General features: G+C 37.7%; 1 protein-coding gene and 1 long non-coding RNA gene across 6 annotated transcripts in view; one reads left to right on the top strand and one right to left on the bottom strand.

The window, feature by feature from the left end:
• Window positions 1-2,444, bottom strand: part of LOC143174381 (uncharacterized) — a 45,812-nt gene extending 43,368 nt beyond the window's left edge. For 2 of the 4 annotated variants that reach the window (XR_012998240.1, XR_012998237.1), the window contains exon 1: window positions 1,585-2,444. This is a non-coding gene — a long non-coding RNA (uncharacterized LOC143174381). The remainder of the gene's footprint in view (window positions 1-1,584) is intronic. The other 2 variants (XR_012998244.1, XR_012998238.1) reach the window with 1 other exon arrangement.
• The window catches only part of bru3 (CUGBP Elav-like family member bruno 3), a 975,444-nt gene that overhangs the window by 270,051 nt on the left and 681,886 nt on the right, over window positions 1-23,507 (top strand). For both annotated transcript variants that reach the window (XM_031982254.2, XM_031982259.2), the window contains exon 3: window positions 13,675-13,820. The gene's annotated coding sequence lies outside the window, so the exon portion shown is untranslated. The remainder of the gene's footprint in view (window positions 1-13,674; window positions 13,821-23,507) is intronic.

The raw sequence follows: 23,507 nt of genomic DNA, 5'->3' as shown, positions 1-23,507 counted from the left end.
TTTTACGCGATTTCGTAAAGTAGAGCCGACTGAGTTATAGCACCGTTCAATATACTATCGTCATATCGGGGTATTATAAAATATTGTGACTCCGAGCCAGCCGGAGGCCGACCGTGTAAGGTTGTATAACGGTTGACCGCGAACGATCCATGCGAGAGCACGTTTTCACGATCGAACTCGTTACCTTAAGGGTTCGACGTGGAATTACTTAAGAGGTGATAGGCGTCGTCGCTAAAGTCTCCCGAGGACGAGTCTACGCGGCGCGCGGGCGCGAAGAAAGGGTCTGAAATCGTTTTACGAGGGTACTTTTAAAACAACTTTACGAGAACACCGCGGAATTTTGAAATAAATTTGCATCAGTTTTACTGCCTCTAATATACATAACTACCAGTGTTTGGCACTGATACTCGCGCGTACGCCGGACGGCTGCGCGCCATTGCACCGGTGCGTCGTCCTTTAAGCGGCAGTTAGTGTTCGTAATGCGATACGAGACATCTTCCGGAGAAGAAAGGACGCGAGTAGCTTTGTCCGAGGCACGGTAAACTTTCCTTTTCCGATGATTGCGGTAATTGCCGGGGGAGGGGCGATTCTTATTTCATTCACACGAGTCACACGAGAATTTCTTACGCAACGCTTAAACGCGAACGATCGCGCGTCGTTACATAAAAATTCAATTAAGAACGGTTAAACAATTCGCCGAGAAACAGGGTCAGGACTTTCGAGCGAAAGAATGTTTCCCAATTAAGGGGAAAAGCGAAGGAGGGACAAAGCGGGGTCATTTTACGTACCGTTTCCCTGGGAATGAAATTTTAAAATTTAATCGCGAAATTAACCGCGTATTTCATAGTCACGGCTCTCCTAGTGAGCACGATAAATTACTTGTTTTTCTCTAATTCTGCCGGTCTCCGCGTGCTTCGAATGAACAGCCTGCCGTCGCGCGGCGTTCCGGATCGGAGAATGTAGTGACATTTTCTGTAATTTCTGAGTCATACAAGGTACCAGAATGAAATTACCTCTGAAAAATTCAAAATATAATTTGAGTTTTCAGATGTCGCATAATTCAATGTGTTTTATCATTTTTAATTGCTGTTAATCTAATACCTTAACTAATACTTTTGTAGATAATTTAAATGGCAATACAAACAAAGTCTAGCTTCTAGATTAAAAGCAATAATATTCTTGGAAATTGTAGAGAAAGTTAATGTAATAAACGTCTACAACACCTTATACTTACAAGTAAATTAAAGTACAACATAAGTGCAAAATATAAAATTAAATGTGAACCTAACAAAGAATTTAACTAAACGCAAAGTAAACGTATTAAACAATTTTTGTAAGTTTTGTAATTTTATCGAGTATTACCGTTTAGTACACAGACAAACATTCAGTTCATAATATTCCTTTTCGGAGTTAATGAACATTCAGGCAGTAGCACAAACTCTATTCCAGATTTTTCATCGGAATATCACTAAATTCTCCGATCATCATCACTATGCGCCGGGTAGAAGACAGAAGCATGAAACACGATCACCGCGCGCTAGCGTTTCGCGAAAGCGTTCCCCGGCTACCACCGAACGAACTCACGTGGTATCCGTTTGCAATTCGAAGGAACGTCGAGTTCCTGCGGCCGGTGGAACGTCGGGAGAATTTCGGGCATCTCCCATGTCTTTATTAAGGCAGCTCATCTATAATTCACCGGGTGGCCTAGACGGGCTGACAGTGCTGGACTCACCGGCCGCATAAACACACGGCATCTCGTGCAGAAGCTCATGTACGCCGGTGTGTGGCATGCATTGCAGTTGTCAGCTCTAGTCAACGTGTAATTTACTATCCCTACCGCGGCTCAATGCAGCTGCACCCGCTGCTCGGAGCCTGGACCGCCAAGTACCGTCTGCCTGGCCAGAGCCTAGGCGCTAACGGCCACGGGAACGCGAACATCGGCCGCACCGCTGTTGCCGTATTGCCGTATCGCTGTTGTAGCTGTCGCTAGCTGTGATCCAAGTGGTTGATAATCCTTGGCCCGGTACCACTGACCACTCGGAATCAGGCCGCTGGATGGTCCCCATAAACTAACTGTTATACCCTGTTCCATGCCTCGCCATTAGTTCGCCAAGAAGTTTACAGATGCTTCCCCGGATATCAGGGCAGCCTGTCCAGCATCATAAAGGAATGCCCCCAGCAATCACGTAGCTGACTACAGATTTCTCTTCGGTTCGCCTTATACCTCTAGCGCCCACTTATAGTTCGCCGCGCCGCGCCAGACTCGATATACCAGGAAGTGAACTGTTACTAAAGTTCTGGTTCCACTGAAACGTTGCCGTAACCACTGGCCAAGGTAAAGTAATTGTATTGCGCAATTAGACTGGCCCGTGCGATAATATGGGTAAATGATTGGTTATGCAATATCGATATCGAGCGTGCGGGAAGAACTGTCCGCTACACGATAAGGGTGGGACTGAACTGACTTTGTAACTATTCGGTGCGATTGTCTGGTTGTTTTCCTGAACGTACGTGATACGTGAATCTAGTGATTATAGAATAGTTCTCCTTGAGTCGATCATGTCATGCCACCGATAATCATAGTTAATGACTACGTGCCTACTAAGTTGACCGAGAAAATGTGGCGTAAGTGAATGAAATGATGATAGAGAACGGAAAATTACTTCCTACTTGTAACACTTAATGCTAATTTCCGCTTCGAGTTTATAACAATTTCCATAATCTAGACTCAACCGGAAAATTATTTGCTATATTGAAGATTATATCGAGTTTAAAGCAAACCGAAAGGCTCCTAAATGCATGTTCATAATGCATAATAGTATAGCCTTAAGACAGGTTTCTTAATAAGAAAGAGATTTAGAAAAATATGTTATATCACTCACTCTCTATTAATTTCATTTAGTTTGATAGAGCTTTGTTCCGTTTCTCTCGTTCTCGTACAATGTTATTCGTTTTCCCTCTGTTTTAGCTTTCATATCCAGCCATTTATTATTACTAAATATTAACATAGAGAGTAAAAAAAAGGAGGCTATGATGCGTTATAACTCACTGAAATAATTTCATAGCTTGAATTCTAAATGTAGTAGGTATAATTAGTACGTTATAACAAAATATCGCCACTAGACGACGAGAGGAAAAACATGAGAAATAAATATTACTTATTTTATGTACATGACAATTTTCTGTATTCATACAATTGAATTAGTAAATGTACAAGTTATAGTTACTGTCGTTCACACAATTTTTCTTAGTAAGCAATCTTCCGCAATAAAATAAATAAGCTTAACACTATTTGCCTAACCATGTAATTCATAGAATTACTTAGAGTCTATTAATAATAAAATTATCATCAACTCCTTGCCCTATGATATCATGTCAGACTCGCAATGAAATTTCAAACCGCATTTAACAAATCTAAATGTTATTTTCCTCCCTAAAATATAAATTATATACTATATTTCTATTATCAGTCATTAAACCTTAGAGTAAACGTAGACACAGAGTAAGTACGAAATTCTTATATCCCTTCTTAATAAAATATAAACAACAGCTGTGATAGAAATAAAAAATAAGGTGTTAACACTAAAACTACTGAACAGTTCAATTGACTTTCCAAAATTTCTCTATAGATACTCAAAGAGTGCATCTATTGAAACTTCACTTGATTCAGCTTTTGTATTGGTAAATCAATTTCTTCAATAATTCTTCACAAAAGCATGTGTTATCCTTTTAATGATTACAGAATGAATACGCCAGGAATAGGTCATTTCGATCCGCCTAGTAGTTTTAGTCTTAATAATCAAAGCTTATTCGATCTCGCTGAATCGCAGTCAACTTAAAAATTCAAAAGAATAAACAGAGAATAGTAGTAACGGCGGGCAAAACCAGTACACAGACTACACCGGGTACCGTCGCATCTACCCCATCCTGCTCGCACCAATAACTCGTCGTTTGGTGCATTGATTTCGAATTAAACTCATGAGTTGTTTGCTTCCCGCGGCGGATAGGAAATCCGCCTAGATTTCATCCCCGGCGCGGCGTCCTCCCTTCGCGATGTTTGCCTATCCAGCATTCCATCCATCTGTTCTCCGCGTCGCCGCGTCAATCCATCTCCTTTTCTCTTTTCTTGCACGAGCGGCGCGGAACGCTCGGTTGAAATGTCGTTTGCTTTGCGAACCGGTCCCTTACATTCGTAACCGTTCGTTATCGTTAGTTCCGCTTGGCGAGGCGCGTTCACAGCGTAAACACGTACGGCTACGTATGCTACATAAGCGTGGAACGGCCGCCGCTTGCGAAGGGCAGGATAGACAGAGACAGAGGCTGACAGTGAGAACGAGCCGAGGTTTCAGAGTGCATTTCGGAGGAAGGTGTGGCCGTTTCGACTTCTCCCATTCGTTACCTTTGCAGCGAGCGAGCGAGCGAGCGGGCGCGGATGTGCCAGTGCGCCGAGTCATGTTTACGAGCGCAAATAACGCTGCAGTTGCAACTTTTTGTTGCCCGGCCTGCCTCTGTCCTCCTTTTTCCTCCTGCCGAACCACGCGAGCACGCGTTCACCGTCAATGATACCGTGCTTTGATCATCGTACCCTTACGCACGGCATCGGCGCATTATCACGCGCGTAACGGCGCCATATAAGTAGCCGTTACGCAACGGATACCTGTTGTCGGTTTCACTCTTGTTTGCCGTTTGATACCCAAATGACGGTTTTACCTGGCATCAATCGTTCCGCGACGCGACCTATAAACCGCTGTCTGCGCTCGCAACATGGATAAATAGCGGTATAAATTTATCTCATATTTATTCGCCGAGCAAATGCGTAAATTTCGTCTGGTGCACCGCTGCGACGAGCTGCGGATTTTTCTATAGTATTAGGGGTTTTGTTAGAATAAATGTTGCGGATGGATGCTCGTGTGAGAACATTATGAATTTCAGTGTAATTTACTTCTTTTTTATGATTGTAATTTTTTATCTCTGAATAATCATTTTGTTAGCTTGATTTAAGGTATAAGAGGTTTTTTTCAATTTGTTGCTTGCGTGTTATGAGTTATAAGATTTTAAAATTATTTTCGATTGTATTTATTTGTACAATAATAAATCGTAACTTTAGGTTTCTCTTCGAAAGATGTTTCTTTCGGTTGGAAATGTCATTTAGCTGGTTTTAGTTATCAAAGTGTCTGACCCTAGGACTGCATGACGTCGTATCATACATTCTGATTCGCCTATTAACGTGAATTGAATTGCAGATTTCATACATCGCGATACACAGTTCTCCCACGTTTAATAATTTCCGCTATTTCACACGGCCATTTAATATCATTTTAATGAATTTACAATTGCTGTTATGACATGTAACTCGCATACCTTGATGCCCGTACGTGAGATTATAAATGGTAACAAGTATTCGCAGAAGACATGACGCATATGAATCCATTACCATGGAGTATTATTACTTAGTCATGGTAGACTGAAAACGTGGTGAAAAATTAACCTTCATATTTAATTTATTTAAAATGACGTCAAAGATTTTTATAGTTATTCGTGGCCGTCTAGATTACATAAAAATTTCATTGAATTCATGTGATAAAAATATCAATTGAACTTCGTATGAAGTATGATTTCTTTTTAGAATATAGTCTTCAAATATAACTACATTTTCAATCTGCGATTATTTTCATTTTTGAAATGAAATTCATCTTCGTCACACTGAATCGCATTTACACTTTTCATCTTAATTATCTTTCGCGCACACTCTTAGTAGAAAACTTTTCTTACAGCACCTATTTAAGTCACTTCACACTATTATACATTATTTCTACAGAATGAGAAAAGATCCCACTATTGCATGTATATTTACTCGCTTATCTATAACTTCAATAGTTCTTTACGTAAAATGATGCAATATGTTGAAATAAACGAAGCAAAACAATACAATAGTTAAATTATCTTACAATCAGTAACAATAAAATAATTAAATTATCTATTACTATACATTTCAGAGATATTTTTGGATAACATTTCTAAAAAGTAATTTTGTGTCCTTCAATTTAGCTAGAAGTGTTTATAAAAAACTAAATACATAACAAAAATAAAGGTTGAATTGATCAGAAATGGTTTAAACATTTTCTTGACAGTTTCAAAATTTGTTTATACAAAATTTGAACATTAAATAACATTCGGCGCATTAACCCCTTGCCTTATAATATTGTATCAGACTCGTGGTGAATTCCTTTGAAAATATTATTCTTCTGCTATTAATTATTATACTCTAAAGAAGACATAAAGATAGAATATACCTGGAATCTTCCTTTTCTTTCAACAAAGTATTAATGAGAAAGTAGCTGCACCATAGAGCAAGGGGTCACGATTCGCCGAGTTAATTACGTCTAAAGTAACCATCATTCGCATACGTCTAAATAATTTATCTCCAATCCAGTATATATGTCTGATGCTTTTCGCGTATCAATGAAGACAGTAATGAAAAGTAAACACAACTAGAAGGAAGTTTCAAATATACACCGTCGGACAAAAGTTCAGAACCAATACATCGATTAAAAGAGAAAGTACCATTTCTTACAAGCAACTTTTATCGGAGAACTTTTGCGTACAGTAAAGGAACATAGACATACGCGTATTGGTCAAGAATAAAGATACATAATTTTTGTCATTTTCTTTTACATATTTCTAAGATATATAGTTTTTAATTTGTGACGTTACATATCAAGTTGTTCCAAACAACAGTGTATATCCACGCGTATTCGTAAGCTACCGTGCCGTCTGCCAATTCTCGTACATCAATACATCGTGAAAGGTACGATCAGTGTAAGATAGATATAATGAATAGCTCGAATGGTAATACAGGAGGTCAGGTGCAGGTTCCAGTGGAAGATAGTCGATGGTTGTAGCGGTGATGGCGATGGAGGGAGGTATGGGTGCAATCAGCGCGATGATAACCAGTATTACCGCGTCAACTCAACCCATCTCACAGATCTTCGTGGCGTAATTCCCCGAGGTTCTATCTGCGACGAGGACAAGCGGGTAGTACGACATGGATAATACACCAAGGAATGATGAATTAAGCAGCATTTATTTCAAGCAACACCGGCCGCCGCGCTACAACAAAATAGAAATCAGGCCGCGGGCCTTGAATATTCGCACCGCTGGTTTTTGAGTCGGGGCGCGGCCATCAATCGTCGAAACGATGCGACGTGATTAATTTCCCCAGAACTCTCTGTCACCGAAATGCACCGGGTCGCACAATCCCTGTCGATGACAGGGCATGTCTCTTGTCGATCGTTACTTCATCGAATATGTTTAATAGCCGCGAGTCAGTCGAAAATTAACGTGCCGTTTAGCTTGGCCGTTTCCTAACGACGATCGAAGGACGAAATATGAAACTTGGGACTTCTGATTCCTATTCGGAAGAACTTGATTTTAACATTAAAACTATCCAGTACTTAAAGTGACCTGTTTCCAGTTTCTTACGGGAATTAGGACAATAGGTTTCGTGAGATTCAAACGGTCTCCTAGTCTTGTGTCTTTACAAATACACAAGTTTAATTTAAAATCTCTCGCAGAAACGCCTTCGTAATCGAAATACTTGCAAAATAACAATTTGGAAGTGGGTCAATTTGTCTCGTTCGGTAGTTTCAGTGTTAAGAATGACATGTTTTCAACATTAATAATTATATTTTAAAAGTGTGATTTAATTAAAGTATAAAATAATAATACCTATACAGAAGAACAAAAGAGACTAGTAGAAAGAAGTTATTTCTTTTCTATGAAAAATATAAATACAGTTGTCTTCTCATTTTAATAAATCTGAATGTTGCAATATTTCTTACTCATTAAACTTTATCGGATTAATCAGTTTTTTTAATTGTTCCTTTTTTTTTATTTCTTCATGGAGATATATCTATTGCCTAACTTGTTTATTTTTGTTTCGTAATCGATTTGATTGACTCGATGAATGGTCGTTTCACAATCCAAGCAGCACGATTTAGATCTTTGCCTTGATTCAAATGAATCACTAGTCGCACATGTGCGTGATACAATTTTATGATTGCTAAAGCGCCCAAGGTACATTCTATTGTATTCTGTACTATCTATTCATTGAAATAATTCTGAGAGAAACATTCATATCATTACGCCCCCCTCACTATATTTTATAATTATTAATTAATTATTACAAAATTAATTATTACAATCATTACATTAAATTGTATTAAATTTTGTTTTATCGGAAAATAATAACATCAGTCAATCATGTCTAGTCTAATATTGAAATTGAGCGCGTGCAATTGATACTTTTCGATTTTTGAAACTGAATGCAATGATTCTAAATTAAAAATAGTCCTGTAATAGTTCTAGTACAAATTATAATAGATGATAATATATATCGACAAGATACGTCACAGAATAAAAACTAGTTTTCTCATGCAAACGTAGATACGACGATCCACTTTTGGAGTCGCTCTTAACTTAAATTAGCTTTACTTTTGATTTCGTCGTAACAACAAACACTCTTCAAAAATATATACAACACTCTTGATCTATCGATACTAGTTGTTACTTCGTTACACATTATTTTACTCTCTATCCTGTTTATTTAAAAAATAATACATATCAACGATTGAAAACGAAACGAGAAAAGCGTTCATAATTATTATTCCTAATTGAACCCTTCGCTTAAAAGTTACCTACACGACCATTTCATTTCATGGGTACGTTTCAAGCAGACTACGAGGTTTATTTATACCCGAACGCTTTTATGTAGTCTCAAATGCGAAGGTCAATCGGCCGATAAAACGTCGAAGGGAGAACAACTGCGATAATTATCGAGTGAACGGGCTCAACCTACATACAAACTTCGTAACGTCACAATTTTTGTCTTGCTCTAACCCGTTTTCGTAGCCCCTCTGCCTCCCACCTTTTGTTCGACCCTTCTCTCTCACTTTGAACGTAATATTTCCGCCTATTCGTTTCCATACGTTCGCTACGTTGCTTGGTGTATACGCGAGTCCATTTTCCGCGTCTCTCGAAAGTAATATGCCCCTATGCCCCCACCCGTTTCCCCCTCCGCGCGCACACCCTATTTATTTCCGTATGAATGCCAAGAGACGGAAATAATGATTTTAATACTACCTGAAACTCCTGCCGCAGTTGGAGGATTTTCCTCGATTACATCAAGACCATTGTTTCAAAAAGGGACCGGCTTCAACACATGAGAACCATTAAATAAAATTTCACCGCATCCCGCCTACGCGACTGAACAAAAAGTGCTTCATCAATCGGGACGATCCATTTCCATTTTCACCTTCCAATACTAAATGCATTTATTCTCCATTGGATTTTTCAGTGATTTGTTTTGCCCAAAAGTATTCGTCTCCCGTATTTAATTATTCCGCCGAATTGTTTGTAACTGTATCCACAGTGCCTCCCCGTTCCCGCCCCCGGACCCCCTCGCGCTATTTTTACGTACACGATATTGATTTTCCGCCGGAAGTTCGGTAAATTGTTGATCCAATTGTAATTCGATCTTTATTGAAACTTCGAATGCGTAAATACCGTCACATTCCTGTACCGGTTTTTTTTTCGTTCCGCATCACTCGATAACGATATTTATGCTCGTATCAAAATTTCGAAAATTTCATTTTCCCACTTTTTCGTGCAACGGTGCCTCGTTTATATTTATGGTCTGCACACGCACGCGTGCTACCGTTGCAGGCTCGATACCATTTTTATACTAACATCGCGCAAACAGAGAACACCGAGCCAACGGATCGTACGTTTTGTTTTCGATCGAAAGCTTCTAGGGTTAAGTAAACCTCACGTTTTCCACTTGCTACGACAGAACACATGGCAAACTTCCCATGAACCACTCTTCCATGCTGTGTACACGTTTTCTTTCGAAACTGGTTTCTGCTTGCTTACATAATGAAATAATATTTTTATATTAACCACAAATATCATAGGATTAGTCGCCGCACGTATTCAGAACGTTAATTCAGGTTCTGCGTAACTCTAATTCATGGAATCGTAACGGCAACCTTTCAAGCAACTTCTAAATGTCAACTTTCACAGAAGTCAGGTAGAAACCGATTCTCACCGACCATGTGAACGGAGTGAAATATAATCCGATTACGGGTTGAAAATAATGATTAAAATACAGCTTCTATTTAACTGCAAGTTCCCGTTTGTAATTACCAATTAGAACTCACTGTAATCACCTCAATTTCAATGGTAGATTAGTGACGGTTTTATAATACAATCAGCTACTATTAATTCAAATCGCCGCTAGTACGTGTAATCAGTAGACTTTTTCTATTTTCTTTACACAATAACTTTACACGTTTGAAGTTGATGTTTCGTTTAACGTGTTAACTGAGGTAAAATCTAACAAAGAAGTATATATTCGTAAAATGTAGGACGAACGTACTTATAATATATTCCAAAGTAAAACGAACAAGAATTACACGTGTATCAGATAGAATAACTAATTCATCGTGAAACCATAAATACCATTCCGACGTTTAACATGACGTACATACTGGTTAAACGCAATTAACCGATTAAAGAGATCTTTTACTGCACTGCACGCAGCGACACAAGCGTTACAAAGAAATCCTTATAATGTTCAGAATATTTCAAACACACGGAAGCTTACAGTAAAAACAAACTTCCGTTTCAGCAACCACAAATTCATTCCCGAAAGCCAGAAATTGCCTAAATATTCGCAGTCCGGTAATGAAATCACATTTGCCCAACTCCGCGTGAGAATGCCGGCCGCGAAAATTTGCATCACTTCTGCTCCCGAATACGTGGATGATGTTTCGAATCGAAGGATGTAAGGGCAGGAAGGAAAGCGTGGGGCGAACAGAGAAAGAGAGAGTCGAGGTGGGAGAGGAAGTTGCTGGACCATGTCGACTGCTTCCCAAGCCAGCCGAAGTGGACCTATCGACTCGAAACGAGTGTGCTCGACGTTAAAATCCCGGTCGCTGCTCCCGTTTCTCAGGCCCTATCCCCCCCCCCCCTTCCCGGCCTTCCCCTCCGCGCCGAAGCCCTCACCCTTTCCCCAAGCTCTTTCCATCGTCATCGCTCTCTTGCTTTCCAACCCCTCCCTCCTCCCCGGCCGACTCCCCCATAGTCACCACCCCTCGCCACCCTCTATCTGTCTTTCTTCCTGGCCCGTTCATTCTCCCATTCGTTTGTATTGGACGTAAACGATGCAATGGGTGGACATGGTCCAGCAAATCCGAAATCCCCTTTTCCTCGATATAAAGCTTTACCTCTTTTTTCGGCTTTGACCCTCCGTCGAGCGCGACTTCGCGCCAATACTTTTCTGCTGGGCAAACCGGCCGGCAGAAGTAGCGGGCCATCGGCGGGCGCACCGGCGATCGACTAGCGCGCCCGAAGGATCCGATGAACCCTTCGGGAATCGAATGCACCGTGATGGACAGCCGATGCTGTTTTTGCGTGTCAGCGGTTCGTCACTCGATACTTTACACGCAGAGCCACTTTTTTCGGGGCATGCGGCTGTGGGATTTAATGCGATAGCACGGAGTGTTCGGGTTTGTAACCGAATTTTCAAGTGCGGGGACCACGAGAGGAGAACTTTCTTGCTAAGTATTGTGGATTTCTTGTTGATGCTTCTGAGTTTTGCTTTGTTTTTAGGTATTATTTATACTTTGCGCTTTTAACGCTGGCTAGATTGCCTAGGCACATCATTTTCTCATTGAACTATGATACTGTCTTGTCATTAATAATTTAGTGGGAAAGAAAAAGATCTATGCATATTGTATGTCTATGTTTGCTCTAAAGTGTAATTATTGATAATAGAAGAATAATATTTCATTTGAATTTGAAAGGATTGAATATTTGTCATTGTTAAAGTCATCACTACGAGTATGACACGTTGTTATAAAGCAAGGGGTTAATAAAGGCTCAAAGTTTATTAAGAGAAGTGTAAATAATTTACCGAACTCTCTTTGATGTGGTCTTTACGCCACTCCGAAATAAAGAAAATATATCTTGAAATTGTTTTACTATCGTATTGTCTAATTTTCTGGAGAGCAGAAGCTTAATACTCGATATACAATATGAACTACTTATTCCATAAGTATTTGACTACTTTCATTTTATTGGAGATAAGTCAAATATATTTCAAGTAATACTTTCAACGTAACTTTTGTCATTGCATTTATCTCGTATATTCATATAAAGTTAATATTCAATATAAATTCAAATAAAAAATAATATAAAGTGATTCAATGAATATTTATATCAATAGCAATAATAGAAGTTCATTGAAAATTGGCACGACGAAAGCGCTTAAGTATAACGGTTCCAAGTCATTCCAGCGTTTATTTAAAAGTACGCTTAATTATATAGATTTATTTGGATTTTGGGATAAAAATCGAAGTAATTGTGAATTTATCAACAAATTGCTTGGGATGAGATTTAGAAAAAATTTTTAAATATTCATTTATATTACTCCGCATCGAATATATAGATAAACGAAGTATTTAATCTTTTTTATCTGTTTGTAAGATTTTTAACTTGTTACAGAATTGAATATTTCTATATATGAATAATATAAACTGATGTTTATTCTACTTACGAATATTTACATTACAACGTGAATGTATCCTCTTGACCTGAATCCGCGAAGTAATCAAACATTAATGGATGGTAGTGTCTATCACTACAGACGAATGTCAGATCATTACTTCATATGAATGTGCGCACGCGGAGCACCGTTAATTGATAGTGAACTTTACGATATCTTTATTGCAGAGCAAGTGCTTAGAGATAAATAAAACCTGGTATAACAAGAAAAAGTATTTTCTCAAAATTTCGAATGCTTCGAAATATTTATGGTTAGGAGCATTTTATCATTTATAGTGCTTAGAAGTGCAACATTTTAATATAGTCGTTGAAATAAACATTTATTATTGAAAACAATTTATCGAGTCTACTTTACATGATTTAATACATGTATACTTTGTATGTTTATATCAACGTATATTGTTTATTTACACACTGACTGATGAAAAAAAAGTAATACATATTATTTTTTTAACTACAAGATAACAGTCTTAACACTTAGACAACCGCCTAAAAAGAACTATGAGTGTAACCTTTTCCATTAACTTCATTTACTTATCGAATTTCAAATATCCCCAATTCAGAACGTACTAAATAAAAAACGAAACAAATGAACAAAACAAATGACAACACATTGCTAAGAGAAAAGTGGGAGGTCTCTCAATTCGGTTGGCTAAGTGTTAAGATAGAACGGCAAAGGAACCTATAAATATTATAAAGCTAAACTGGCCAGTAGCACAATCTCGATCATGAATATCATCAATAGCTATTGAAAAAGTTTGCATTTACAAATCCACATTCACAAAAACAGTTTGTACTAGACATTACAATGACATATTATGGATATCATGTTTTTCAGGAGATATCAGAGTGTTACGTGTAATACTGTCTATTTCGTATTTTACGTCCTACAGTTGACCATTGGATAAAATATTATTCCTGTTAATATTTCACGTGTGCGTTTATCCCTTTACTGTACATCCCGAAATGAATTTAGATAATGGCGGGTCAAGGTAATCGATAGGGATGGCGAATATTCCGCAAGGAAGTGACAATATTATTCTGTTTCAGGGTGTGACGGGCGACCGGCTGGCCGGGGACGCCGCACACCTCCTCCATCTCTTCTTCTTCTTGCCACGACCACAACACACAATGTAACAACAACTACCACTACTAGAGTCGTCCGCGCGAACCACGTTCTCAATGTACTCGATGTGGTACGTCACCATACCCCTACTCGGTGTCTATGAAGATATGTCATCCTTATTAAGTTTTAACGTGTTTCACTTTTACGTTATCGTGTCTCACAGTTAGTGCTCCTCAATGTTTTAATCAGAAACTCGTATGATGGCCCGCAGCGATGATACCAGTCCTTACTGTTGTCGAGCGCACGTTGAGCGAAGAGTGCACTGCGAACATTAAACCTCGAACATTAAATTAGCCGGCAAGTATTATTAAAACAATCCCCGGTGTTTTTACGTCGTCGAATCACTACGCGCCACAAATATAATTACCGTGTAGCATGCGCTATCTGATACTAATCGGCAAGCGCGCAAGTAAATTTTCGTTTCAGCGTGTATTCATTCCCCTTAATTAAATCGCGCCATCAAATTTCACTCCGGTCTACAAATCACTCGTTGATTAAGTCCGTACATTAACCTAATTTCATAGACTATTATAACGATGAATAAACTATCCTGCGGAAAGAACTTTATCGTGCGCATTTGAATCATTTAAATGCTATTGAGAAAATACTGAAATGAATAGAATGTTTGTAAATGAAAATAATAAATCTCTTCTGGAGGCAGTGGCATTCTTCGCACACACGTACGTATTTACAAGTCATTCAACATTGCGCATACGTTGTGTATTCTATGTCTGTATATAATATATGTAATACTGTGAACGCGTATATTATATATCGTATATAGAATATATTATGGATATGTTGGATTATGTCTTCACTGTTCGCTGAGTTCCGTTACAATGTGACTTGTGGTTGGTTTAGTTTCGTTGGTTTATCGATGTTCGATGTTGGCTGCTATTGTTGGTTGTTAGGTGTTTAGTGGTCACTCTGTGTTGGTGCTCACCCTATCGACTCTTCCTTGTACCCGCAACCCCGACAACCTGCACCCCCCCCCCCCATCGTTTCTCCCAGAACTCGAGTCCTGAAACTTGATGTTAGAAGTTACAATGTCAAGCTTGCCTTCTGTCAGAAGGAATCTTATTCGACGACGGAAAGATCCTCAACACTATTAATACGTATCAAACAAGACGGTAAGGTTTATATTGAAATGTTTCTTTTCCAGATTCCATGCTGTTTTTACGCCTACGGGGAAAAGAGGCAAAGGTTACTGACATTGAATGGGAGATGAAAAATGTTGGACTGAATAATTCTCATAATTGAAATGTCGGTTTTCTTAAACATTTACTTGGTCACGGAAAGTGATACGTAAACAACGGATTTTATGCATTTATGACAGATATGAGTGCATTAAATATAATGTTTATGATCATTCGAGAGTACTGCACCTTACTTTTTAATTTGACAACATTTTTGAAAGAATTAGCTCCTTCTTAGTTCCTGATTCTTTAAATTACTTTGGAAAATTATGATTTTGTGGAAAGATCCATTGTCTGGTGATATGGAATTAAATCTGAGGATACATATTCAGTCTTAGAAAAAATTCGATGTTCCTAAATCACTTGATTCGATATATTATGATGTTTATTGGTTACTTATTACAGTATTACAGTCTAACGAATATTCATTTTTCTTTTGACAAGATGAGAGCTTTAGCGCAATACTCTTCTTGTATAGAAAATCAAGTGGCGAGAAAAGGGAACTGTTTGCAAATAAGATGTTATCATTTATCACGTGGTACGTGGTACATAACGTTACGCCTGAAATATATTCACTTGGACTGTGATATTTCTGAAAAAGAACGTTTTATATCGAAGTTATAATTTCTCAAGAAATTTCCTGTTTTGATAGCATTCCTTTATTTTATACAAAGAATAACGAGATGTCTTTTCGAGTACGGAACAAGTTATAATGTATGAAACGGAGTCGACTATTTTCTGTAATTCAAAGAATGAGTCTGAATGGCTGTGTACGAATGAAAAGCTACAGAGAAATCTAAAGGACACTTCGTTATGGAATTTAAATATACATGCATACTTGAGGAGCAGATAAGAAGCCCAGCGATCATTATGCAGACAATGTAGTGCACTACAATCTACTTTAGAAAATGTCTTGCTACTGAAGAATGGTCGGCACTTGATTAGGAAGAAATGTAACGTTCCCTTTTCCTGGCATGCACATTTTATATCTACACGATTCGTTAGTATTTCATAAATTTTACTTTAGATACAATGAATTTATTTCTTCCGTTATTTTACGACGAGAAAAGAATACTTCACTCTTAGTGAGTAGATTAATTGCAATGAATTAGAGAAATATATTACAAATATATAATATATTAGAAAAATTAATGAACATTTACACTTTAATACTTAAATGAACCTTTGTTAATTATTTGTGACACTTTTTTTTAGTTTACTTGTCTTCCATAGTTTATTTACATGATTCTTTTCAAAGTGGTATTAACGATTAAGTTACATAAGAGTAATTACCGCGCGTTTAATGCACTGGGGAAACCGTTACTATTTGCGCTCCGGCAAAGGGAATATCTGTGGTCGAAGTGCTTGAATTTTTCAGAAGATTCAACAGAAAAACATTTACGACCGAACGACAAAAACAAATATACACACGAATTTCGTGCTTCATTAAGTTTTAACAAACAAATGGTTAGAACAGTTAAATATTCTTAAAAGATGCATTCGATAAATAATAAATGATAAATGAACTATATGATTCACGCAAGCTGTATTCGGAAATACATTTTGTTTCGTTGAAAATTTATATTTTCAGACGAAAAATTTTACCTCCCGTTTTACTTTTTGTATAAAAATATTAACAGGACTGAAGTGAAAAGAACTCTTAAAATTGTAGTAGATGCAATTTCTTCTACGAATATATTCTATTTTAAGACTTACAAAATAGATAATATTCATATATTTTTGTAATACAAAGAAACTTTGTAAACTAAAACTGTCTTTACTTATTTTAATTATATGTTATTTCATAATGTATACAAAGTTTGACTTAAAAGAGATGAATATGTTATGTGCAATGATGTAACGAAGATGAAACACAAATAATTGTTGCTCAAACGATTGTATCCACTTTGAGAAAGAAAGTATAGTCTATGACCATAACATACATTGTGAATCGTTAATTTTCCTGTGTCTCTTATTTCAGCAAGCAGAAATAGGTAGTTTTCACTGCTGTTCCCTCTGACGTATTCATTAAGAGTGGTTTTACAAGTCTAACAAATTTCCTGTTTTAAATTATTTCATTGCATCGTAAGGTTTCTAACACTCTGGTGATTACTTTTAATTACTTTTCCATGATAAAATCTTCATTAGGAAGTGGGGACCATAAAACGGTCTCTAATGAAAATTTCAACCAAGTTCAATGATTTTATTATCTTTCCTCAGTTGTGTGCAATAATTGCAAATGTTTTATAAAAGTTCATTCATTTATACGTACTTCTTCTACTAAAAGTCCAAGTACTCCTCTCACGGAATAAGTGATTCTAAACTTTTTTCTGTTAGCGTACGTTCAGTACCGGTGAGCACGATTTCGTTTTTCGTGTCCACCCGAAATCAGAAAAGAAAGTTATTTTTACGTTCAAAAAGGGACTTAGTTATCGCTCAATCATTTTTATCTAATAGTACAGGACCACGCGATGAAGTAATAGTTTCAATTTCCGAGAGATTTGTCGCATTTCAATTTGACGAAAAAATAAAGATTCGCAATTTATCTTAATAGGGCAGATAAGAGAAAATTAATTCTCAGGTTAAATACAATTTATCTGATTCGAATTAGACTAGAAGATTTCGAGGTATGCTTAAGCAAAGATTCCAGATATAAAGTTTGTAAAAAGAAGCTCTTACACGTTTGAGTAGACTTTTTGTTTCGATAATAGATAATAAAATCTTTATACTTACGTGTAATCAACAAATTCGTGATTCCTAAAGCAATCTATTTTCACTCTCAGATTTTAAGTTCTGATATTTGGTTTGATTTTTCCAAATTTTTGGGGGTCGCGCGTTTAATAGCGGCGAATGTTCGGCGCTTAAATCGGTTGACCCACTCCGTAAAATGTATGAATGACTCTTCGACCCAATGATTATGCTTATAACTCTCATCACATTTAAGGCGAGTTTGAAGTTCCCATTAAAAACACTAATGGCCAGCTCGGTTACGATTTCAACCGTACTTTTTCCTAAACGAAGACGCTTAAAAGCGAAAGCTAAAATCAATGAATTCTAACTTTCATACGTATTTTACGAACATTTTGTCAGCTGATAAATTCTGTTAAACGGGTTTTATAATCATTGAAGGTTTATCGAAAAATGGTGTCTCTTTATGACAGAAAGCTTTCTATATTCTTACTGTTATATGCAGGATTTATTGAGATTAAGTGGACGAAATTAATGCTATAGATCTTATTTGATTCAACGGTTAATCTATGTTAATAAAGTGAGTCAAAATTTTGTACAGCGACTTGTTTTTTAACCTTCTTGAGTCTCATAGATGCAATGAAATTAGGTTACCCTAATATGTTATAGAGAAAATTCACTTTTAAATCTTCGACAAAAGTTAAGTCGTCCAAATTCTCGTGCCATAACGGTCAGATTGTTAAACAGTGAAGTTGTTCATCACTTTTGCTATAAATTTTTCGCTTTATTTTCACTGTATATTGTTTCATAGACATCTCACAACTCTGTGACTTCATTGTTGGTTATCTGAAACCGATTAGACAAAGGGAAATAACGAATGACAAATTCTGATACCATATCATTTTTCATAATTTCGAGAATTCCTTAATAAGTTTTCAATACAATGTTTTTAACAAAAATCGCACAAAGTTAACCATCTGTAATATAGTTTTTTCGCGTACACAACAACTACAACAAAAGATCTTTATTACTTATTATACTAGAACAAACAAGTAGGGGAAATACTAATTTGTCACAAGTATCAAAAATGCTAAAAGCTGTGAAATTATAATCATTAATCAATACAATCATCAATTACTCAATTAATGAAAAGTGAAAATATAAACTACAATAAAATTCATACAAAGGGGAACGATAAGTTACCACAAATAACGGTCACTCAATTTAGAAGGAATGGTCTTAAAGTAAATAAAACTTCAAAAATGCAGACGCACGAACACATGATCCCAAAGCTACGCCACTGGGGGCTAATACGCGGGAAGATCGATACCTTCGGTCCCAAAAACAAGAGAATATCCGTTTAAAGCGAACCATACGTCTCCTTACAGCCCCGTATCTCTTCCGTGCACTTAAGTCTAGTCATGTAAAACTATTATCCCGAGCTGCGTTCCAATTCGGTTAGAAATGTAGAACGTTTTACCCTATTCAATCTGTTAGTACGTGATAGCGGCAGCGGTATGGCGGCGAAGAGAAAGGGGACGGGGTAAAGGAGGACGTCACGCTGTTCGAGAATGTCCTGACCGGGACGTATGCGAGAAAGAAAATATACGTGGTCCGCAGGAGCCATTTGTGCGCTGGCAGGAGTCCCCTGAACTTTTTCAGGCTAGGCCGCATGGAATTCTGCGAAGGCAATTCGATTCCAGGCCCATTTGGACAATATTACAAGGTAATTGGATTTCGACCTGACTAGTTGTTGCCAATGTGCCCATTCGATCGCCTGGCCATGGGTGGACTGGATGGGGCAACGGGAGAGTATGGGTGGAGTATGTGGTATAAGGGGTGTCGTGTCGGTAGGAAGAGGAAGATAGCAGGCGGGAGAGTCTGTACGCGCGTTCGCAGACCGGAATAATGGATAGTCGTTAAATTTAATTGGCACATAATTATCGGGAGTCCAGGCACCAAGCAGATCGTTGCACGCCACCAATCGTCGCAATCCCACACATTGCTCCGGCTTTAATATCCAGGAGCCTCGAATGCGAAGGGCAGATACGCACCTTCTGCCTGTGTTCCTCGATGACGAGGGAATCCATTAATTTGCCCTAAACGTCACCGGCCTGGGATTGACCATTTTTCATCTATCCTCCGAGCGTGGCCCTCTTCCTTCATTCTGCGCTTCATTTAGCCTTGTCCATGCATATTCCGTTCACTTACCCCGGCGACGTTGAGAACAGGTGGAATTTAATCAACAGGAATATCACGCTTCATAATTCCTAGTCAAATATCTTCCACCGGAGTGTAGTAAAATTCACCGTAGCCGTTTTGCGAAACAATGTCAAGTCTCCGGCGTCGTAGCCGGGCCTGAATAATACAACGATCGCGCGGAGGGCAACGGAACGCGGGGGAAACGCGCCTGGGGACGCGATATTAGAATGAAAGGAGGAGCGTGCGATCGTGGATAAAAATCTATGAACGTCTTGGGGAATTACGGGCGACCCTCTCGGGGAGTTCACCGGGTCCCGCGAGCCATGAAACACCGGCACGAAACTCCGGATACGCCGGATACGCGTCGGAGCCCGTGCGCACGATTAAAACCCTTAAATATGTGACCGAGTGAGTTAATTAATTTATGAACCAATTAGGGGAGTCGCGTTTAGATACCGTTATCGATATCGCAAGGTACTCCCGCTTACATACGAGCCTGCAGGCTCGGCGCAGGAACCAGAGGGGTCGGCCGCGATATACCGCGGGCAACTACGATGCCAGGCCACCGTTTACCAATAAATAAACCGACCGATACCATCTTTCATTTCGATAATTATTATTCGGCACACTGTTAATTAATTAAGGACGGAGAACCACCGATGCGGCCGTGTAACAGTGACTACCCGCATGTACGCCGCGAATCGAGCGCTCCGAACAAACGGAACACGGCCGCGCGAGCGCGCGTACGCCCGCGTACGGGCGTGATCGCAGCAGGTGATAACTCCTCGGGCTCTTCGGCTAATTACCGAATGAAAGAGCTATCCGGTGACTGGCGTCAAAGCTCCGCTGAAGCCCCGGTAAATGCACCTGCCACATCATTGTGATATTTTAGCGTGGCCACGGCTCGCGCGGCCGCGTTCCGTTCCGCGGTTTTCGCTGGATCTAATTTTCATTCAGCGTTTTCAGCTTCCGAAAACCGACACGCGCGACTGCACTCAACCGAACACTGCCGGTTTTTTGAGAGCAGGTGAATTCGTCGCCGAAACAGGTTATGCGAGGCTAGAGACACGTCGCGGTCCTCTGTCTTGGTGGAGTATCTTTGACGCGTTTAATGCCGTGGGGGTCATCAGTGACTCCCGACCAAATTGAGTTATTATAGTTCACTCAATTAAACGTGATTATTTGAACAAATGTCTGTATTATAACTAATGCTACTTATTACGGTGACATTCAGCTAAATGAACGTGGAATAATAATGATACAATTCAATCAAATGATTTAGTATTATGTTTTCTCCATTTTGAGTATTTCGCTGTATGAAATCGTAGGGCATTCAACGCGTTAATTTACTGCTGCTATTTGTTGTACGTTTGTTGTACGTGCTCGTTCTTTACAGTCGATGGTTATTAGCCTCTTTTATTACAATTTATTTGTAGGCGACGATGATTACGTAAATAGTTTAATTTTTTTGAATTTTATCAAGCAGTGGATAATATAGAAACTTACAATTTTGGTGATCGAATAAATGCTTCATAGCGAACAAAAATATTTATTTCGTGATTAATCATCGTGCACGTTTTCAAATGGCTGATTACATTGTTATTAGTATCGACGCTTGCTCTTTCGCTCTCCAATTCTTCATTCGTTGATGTTCATTCACATCAATACTATCGTTGCCACTTTCACATAGAAATTCTTGAATATTCGGAAATAATGGAAATAATGATAAATATCTTCAAAATAGTAATTTGTACATATAGATACACGATAAATATGATCGAGGTAATAATTTGTTCATATAGCCATTACTAGCAATATTTCACATTTCTGACGAATATATTACATCATTGCCTTCTTTATTGTAGGATCATAATCATCATACGAACAGAATAGATTAAAGTATTAACCCTTTATTTTTAAAATAAAGTATATTATTATGTTATTTTCAATATTATTAGTAAGAAGAATCGTTTGCACTGTTCTCTACAAACTATTTTTTTAAATGTACTTCACATAAAATATCGTAATAATACAAAGTTATCGAGGAAGAAATGCAAAAGAAATTCAGAATGCAAAGGATTAAAATGACAGATTTTATTTCATTTTATTGATGAGTGAACCGTGGTGTTCATCTATGGATTATTATTTTCCGTGGTGTTCCGAATCGAAAGGTACGATGATATCGGCGTTGTATATCTCTCGAAGAATATGGATTCTGTCTGGATAAATGGACGATGGAAAATTGACTTTACCGTATAATAAAATGTTTAAATTATGTTTCAAATCTATATGGAATTTTCGTTCAGGGCCGATGCATGCGTGACATCGGGGCGAGAGGTAAATGTCGGCATCACGAAAGCTCGAGCAATTCGGATGGAAGCCAACGGAGAGGAACTAGAATAATTTATTTATTTAATGCATACCTTTTTGGGTCAGAATCGTATTTGGGCGAGAGGACGCTGGCATTTTTCCCAGGGGACAGGAAAAAATAATATTTCTCCTTTTCCGCCGCGTCATACTTCTGTAACTGTATACGTATTGGGCGTCCTGTACAGCCAGGAGGATCCAGTTGTTGCGAACAAAGAAATAAAAGATACTGCTACTCGCAAACATGGCAACAAAATCGGAGTCGTTTCCTTTAAATATTTTATTGTTCTTCCATGGTATATTGTCTAATACAGAAATTCTAATGTAATATATTGTACCATCCAGTAGGGAAATTTTAGACCGAAATTCTTTTGTCATTTGTTTATGTAATTTCAGATAGTTCAAGTTCCACCCTGCGAGTTGTATGAAACGGATTTTTCTAAATATTCAATGAAATTCTAAGATAGCTAAAAATATTACAGAATTACTACCGCGATTTAAAATAAGCATTTTTATATTCAAGTGATGCCTCAATAATTGTTGTATTTAAATTTTTACATAACTAGTATGTTTTTCAATACAAATTTTGATTCCTAAGAAGTATACTTAATGAGAAAGTAATAAGGATATCTGTGCATTACTAATTTCGATATTTTGTTAAATTTTTGTACCATTTCGGAATTGAAATAAGTTTTCGAACGCGAATATGTATTCTAATGATTGAACACATCATTTTCTTTATACAGTGGGTTGTATTTAAAATATTCTAAATATTCCAATAATTGAATATTCTTGAAAACGACGTTCCAAAATCTTTAGCCTAGTAATTGTAAATAGAAAAAAGAAATTGGAAATATTAAGTAATTATTGTTACTTTTATTAACAGTTTATTATAAGGCATCTTTCTATTATATTTGTAATATATTTCTAACTCATTTACCACTTCTGTTTTTTAATATATGTGAATAACTGCATTTACCTGTGTCAATTAAAAACGTTCATCTTCATAACACTGATCACTTATAATTTCGTGAAACACTTTACCACAGTAAATAACAAAAGACTAGCAGCATTTAAACATAAGAAAATCGAATATTTCTCGATTTTTATAAGTAACAATTCTACTTTTAAACGTACTACTTCTAAACACATTTATTTTACCCTTAACAAGTAGAATTTAAAATTCCCAATTATTATATCTTAAATAACAATAATCTAATACATTTATATATATACATATATTATTTTAAATTAAAATCAATCTATGAACAATAATCTCTCTAAATATTAAGGTTCACAATTTC

Source organism: Nomia melanderi, chromosome 3, assembly GCF_051020985.1.
Source record: "Nomia melanderi isolate GNS246 chromosome 3, iyNomMela1, whole genome shotgun sequence".
NCBI classification, from domain to species: Eukaryota; Metazoa; Arthropoda; class Insecta; order Hymenoptera; family Halictidae; genus Nomia; species Nomia melanderi.
The sequence above is the reverse complement of the archived record's forward strand: the minus strand, read 5'-3'. Positions and strand labels throughout refer to the sequence as shown.